The sequence below is a fragment of the Mandrillus leucophaeus genome, unplaced genomic scaffold (genome assembly GCF_000951045.1).
Source record: "Mandrillus leucophaeus isolate KB7577 unplaced genomic scaffold, Mleu.le_1.0 Scaffold510, whole genome shotgun sequence".
Classification (NCBI taxonomy): domain Eukaryota; kingdom Metazoa; phylum Chordata; class Mammalia; order Primates; family Cercopithecidae; genus Mandrillus; species Mandrillus leucophaeus.
In genome coordinates, this window is record NW_012105476.1 from 969,948 (window position 1) to 974,918 (window position 4,971).

The window sequence follows — 4,971 nt, forward strand, 5'->3', positions numbered from 1 at the left end:
GCGTTCATCTCAAGTGTCCGTGGGATAGTCACCAAGACTGCCACTAGTTTATGAAACAGACTCTCAATACATTTTCGAAATACTGAAATCCATATACAGTATGAGCTCTGACCGCAGCAGACATAAATTTGAAATAAAAAACAAAAAGACATTTAGGATATCCACCGAGTATCTGGAAATTACACAATATAAGTCTAAATAGTCTGTGGTTCAAAGAAGAAATCACAAGGAAATTACAAAATATTTTGATCTGGCTAGGCATGGTGGCTCAAGCCTGTAATCCCAGCACTTTGGGAGGCCGAGACGGGCGGATCACGAGGTCAGGAGATCAAGACCATCCTGGCTAACACGGTGAAACCCCGTCTCTACTAAGAAATACAAAAAACTAGCCGGCGAGGTGGCGGGCGCCTGTAGTCCCAGCCACTCAGGAGGCTGAGGCAGGAACCCGGGAGGTGGAGCTTGCAGTGAGCTGAGATCCGGCCACTGCACTCCAGCCTGGGTGACAGAGCGAGACTCTGTCTCAAAAAAAAAAAAAAAAAAATTGATCTGAGTGATAACTAAAACATCATGTGTCAAAATTTGGGAGATGCAGTGAAGAAAGCACTCAGAGGGAAATTTTAGCTTTAAATGTTCATACTAGAAAACAAATAAATGTTTAAAATCAATTAAGCTTCTACCATAGGAAACTAGAAAAAGAGGAGCAAATTAAAACCAAGGGAAGTAAAATAAAAGGAACAATAAAACTAAGAGTAGAAATCAATAGAAGGCAAACAATTGAGAAAATGATGGTAAATGTTGCTTTTTTGAAGAGATTAATAAATTCAGTAACCCCCTAGCAAGACTGATAATGGAAAAAAAAGAGAAAATATAAATTACCAATATCAGGAATGAAACAGGGAAATCTCTAGCGAACCCGTAAGCATTGAAGGCTAATAAAGGAATGTTATGGATGATTTTATTAAAGAGCCTGTAAGCATTAAAGGATAATAAAGGGATATGATGGATGATTTTATGCCAACACATTCAATAACAGATGGAATCAAGCATGCCCTGGGTAACGCAAATTACCAAAACGGGCACAAAGAGAGAGACAAAAATCTAAAGAACTCTATGTCTATTAAAAAATTAGATGTCATTTAAAAAAATCCTTGCCATAGAGTTCCTGTTCCACATGGCTTCACTGGATAATTGTACCAAAATATAAGCGGGAAAAAATAGTCCCTATTCTAGACAAATTTAATTGATAAATAAAGGAAAATACTGTCCAAGCCACTTTACAAGATCAATGTAACCTTGCTATCAAAACCTGACAAATATATTACGAGAAAATAAGAGGTCAGTCAATGAAACAGCACATCCGTAGAATAAAGAAACATAACTTTATGATCATCTCACTATAGGCAGAAAAGGTATTTGACAAAATACAACAGCTGTTGGCAATAAATACTGTCCGTAAACTAGGACAGGTGGGGACTTCCTGCCTCTGATAGCAGGGCAGCTGCAGAAGCCCGACTGTTGACGTCAGCCTGACGTTGGGACATTAAACACGTCTGCAAGGCGAGAAGGTGCACACTCACCGCCGGGATTCAGCACTGTATTGTGGCCTACGCTGTGCAATGAAGCAAGAACAAATACACAGAAGGCAGAAAATGTAAAACTCTCATTAGTCACAGAGAGTTTGACTATCTACTTAGATAATTCAAAGGAATCTACAAAGAAGCTACTAGACCTTGTGAATTTAGGAAGGTCAGAAGATACAAGATTAATATAGAAAAAAATGATAGTATATATTTAAAAATAAACAACTGGAAATGAAATTTTTCAAATACCATTTATAACAGCATAAAAAATATCAAACACCTTGGAATAAATCTAACCAAAGATTTGTGCCCAAGTGCACTGTTTTCAGGAGGGTCCACTTGGAGGGAGAAGGGCCACTGGGGGCCAGGGACGCTGCCCGGTCCTGCCTCCCGGGCTGGGTCAGTGGCTTTCCTGTTCCTGGGTTACTGGCTTTCCTTGAAGAACCCCCTCCCACTTTGCTGTACATTGAAAACTAGAAACATTGCTGAGAGTGATTTAAAAAGACTTAAATTTATGTTTATGAAATGGAATTTATACTTTATTTCCATTTTCCTTAACTTGATACATAGATTTGGTGCAGTTCCTACCAAAATTTCAGCAAGCTTTTCTGAAGAGATAGACAACATGAGTCTAAAACGTACACAGAAATTCAAAGGATGCCGAACACGAAAAACCTTTAAAAGGGAGAAAAACATTGGAGGACTTGCTGTTAATTTCAAGACTTATCATAAAGCTACAATATTTGCAACAGCATGGGATTGACACAAGGATGCAATGAAACAGAAGAGAGAGGCTGCAAATAGACCCATGAATGTGTAGTCAACTGATTTTTTTTTTTTTTTTTTTTTTTTTTTTTTTGAGACGGAGTCTCACTCTGTCACCCAGGCTGGGGTGAGTGGCACGATCTCGGCTCACTGCAAGCTCCGCCTCCCGGGTTTACGCCATTCTCCTGCCTCAGCCTCCCGAGTAGCTGGGACTACAGGCGCCCGCCACCTCGCCCGGCTAGGTTTTTGTATTTTTTAGTAGAGACGGAGTTTCACCGTGTTAGCTAGGATGGTCTTGATCTCCTGACCTCGTGATCCGCCCGTCTCGGCCTCCCAAAGTGCTGGGATTACAGGCGTGAGCCACCGCGCCCGGCCAGTCAACTGATTTTTAACAAAGCTGTCAAGTCAGCTCAATGGGGAAAGGAAAAGTCTGTTTAACTAATGTCACTGGAACTGGGATATCAGTGTGGATAAAAATGAACCTTGACCCCCTTTCTACCCTGTGCGCAAAATTAATATGAGGCGTATCATAGACCTAAACACAAAAGCTGACACTGTAAAGTTTCTAGAAGAAAAATGGGAAGATATCGTCATGACCTCAAAGTAGGCAAAGGTTTTTAGACAAGATACAGACAGCTCAGACCACAGAAGAAAACTCATTCATAAATATGACTTTTCCAAAATTGAAAATACCTGCTCTTTGAAAGACACAATTAAGAAAATGAATAGGTAAGCTGGGTGTGGGGGCTCACGCCTGTAATTCCAGCACTTTGGGAGGCTGAGGTGAGTGGATCACTTGAAGTCAGGAGTTTGAGACCAGCCTGGACAACATGGCAAAACCCCGTCTCTACAAAAAAATACAAAAATTAGCCGGGTGTGGTGGTGTGTGCCTGTTATCCCAGCTACAAGGGAGGCTGAGGCAGGAGAATCTCTTGAACCTGGGAGGTGGAGGTTGCAGTGAACCGAGATCATGCCACTGCCCTTCAGCCTGGACAGAGTGAGGCTCTGTCTCAAAAAAACAAAAAACAAAAAACAAAAAAACCAAAAAATGAACAGGTAAGCCACAGAGTTGGAGAAAATGCACATGCCACACATATCTGATAGTATCTAGGATATGTTTCAAAATGATCACACATTGACAATAAAAAGATAAAAATCCAAATATGAACAAAATATCTGAACTGACACTTTTCAGAAGATCTACAAACGGCCGATAGCACATGAGAAGTTGCTCAACATCAATACATCAATAGGCATCAGGGAAATGCAAAGTAAAACCAAATCAGACCCGATTTTACACCCCCCAGCAAACAAGGACAACGCCGGTGTGGGTGAGGACGCGGAGCACCCCGGATGCTCGTGCGCAGCTGCAGGAATGAAGCACGGAAGAGCCATTTCGGAGAATTTCGTGGCAGTCTCATATAAGGTTAAGCCCATCGTACGACCCTGCAATTCCACTCCTAGTTATTTATCCAAGAAAAATGAAAATATACGGCCACGTGAAGACCTGAATAAGAGTTTCACTACCGCCGTATTCATAACAACCCCAAAACAGAAATAACCCAGATGCTCAGCTATAGCGATGAACCAACAAATCGTGATGTGTCCACACCATGGGACGGCACTCAGCAACAGACACACCAGCACCCACAATGGCACGTCCATATGAGGGGACGACACTCAGCAACAGACACACCGGCACCCACAACGGCACATCCACACCACGGGACGGCATTCAGCAACAGACACAACGGCGCCCACGACGGCACATCCACACCACGGGATGACACTCAGCAACAGACACACCGGCGCCCACAATGGCACATGTGAGTGTCAAAAACTTTAAGTGAAAGAAGCTGGCACAGTGGAGGACCTGCCATGTGTTCCCCTGACCACGAAATTTAACTATGGCCAGGCACGGCAGCTCACGCATGTAATCCTAGCACTTTGGGAGGCCGAGGCAGGTGGATCACTTGAGGTCAGGAGTTCGATGGAGACCAGCCTGGCCAACATGGTGAAACCCCATCTGTACTAAATAATGCAAAAATTAGCTGGGCATGGTGGTGCACGCCTGTCGTCCCAGCTAATCCAGAGGCTGAGGTAGGAGAATCGCTTGAACCTGGGAGGCGGAGGTTGTAGTGAGCAGAGATCGTGCCACTGCACTCCAGCCTGGGCCACAAGAGTGAAACTCTGTCTCAAAACAAACAAACAAACAAATAAATAAATAAATAAATTCAAATGTGCCAGGCTGATCTATGGCCACAGAGGCCAGGTAGTCCAGGGGTGGGCACTGGCTGGATGGGAGCATAGGGGATCTTCCATTGGAGGCTTCCACGTGTCATGGGCTCAGGTCCTGGCTGTGTGCTCTCGAGCACGCAGGTGCCCTTGTCCATGAGAGGGGTCTCCAACCAGCCCTGTGGGCCGTGTGGGTTCGCCTGGAGGTGGTGCGTGAGGACGTTTGGGGGTGTGACATCTGGGGCTAGAGTGTGGTGGCAGCACCCTCTCCAGGAGAGGACCTGCCCTGTGGGCTCCAGGATGAGGAGTGTCCCCCTAAAGTCCACCATCAGGCAGCTCAAGGAGCAGAGATGCTCTCCTGTCAGACTCTTTCACAGACCATCCCACACAG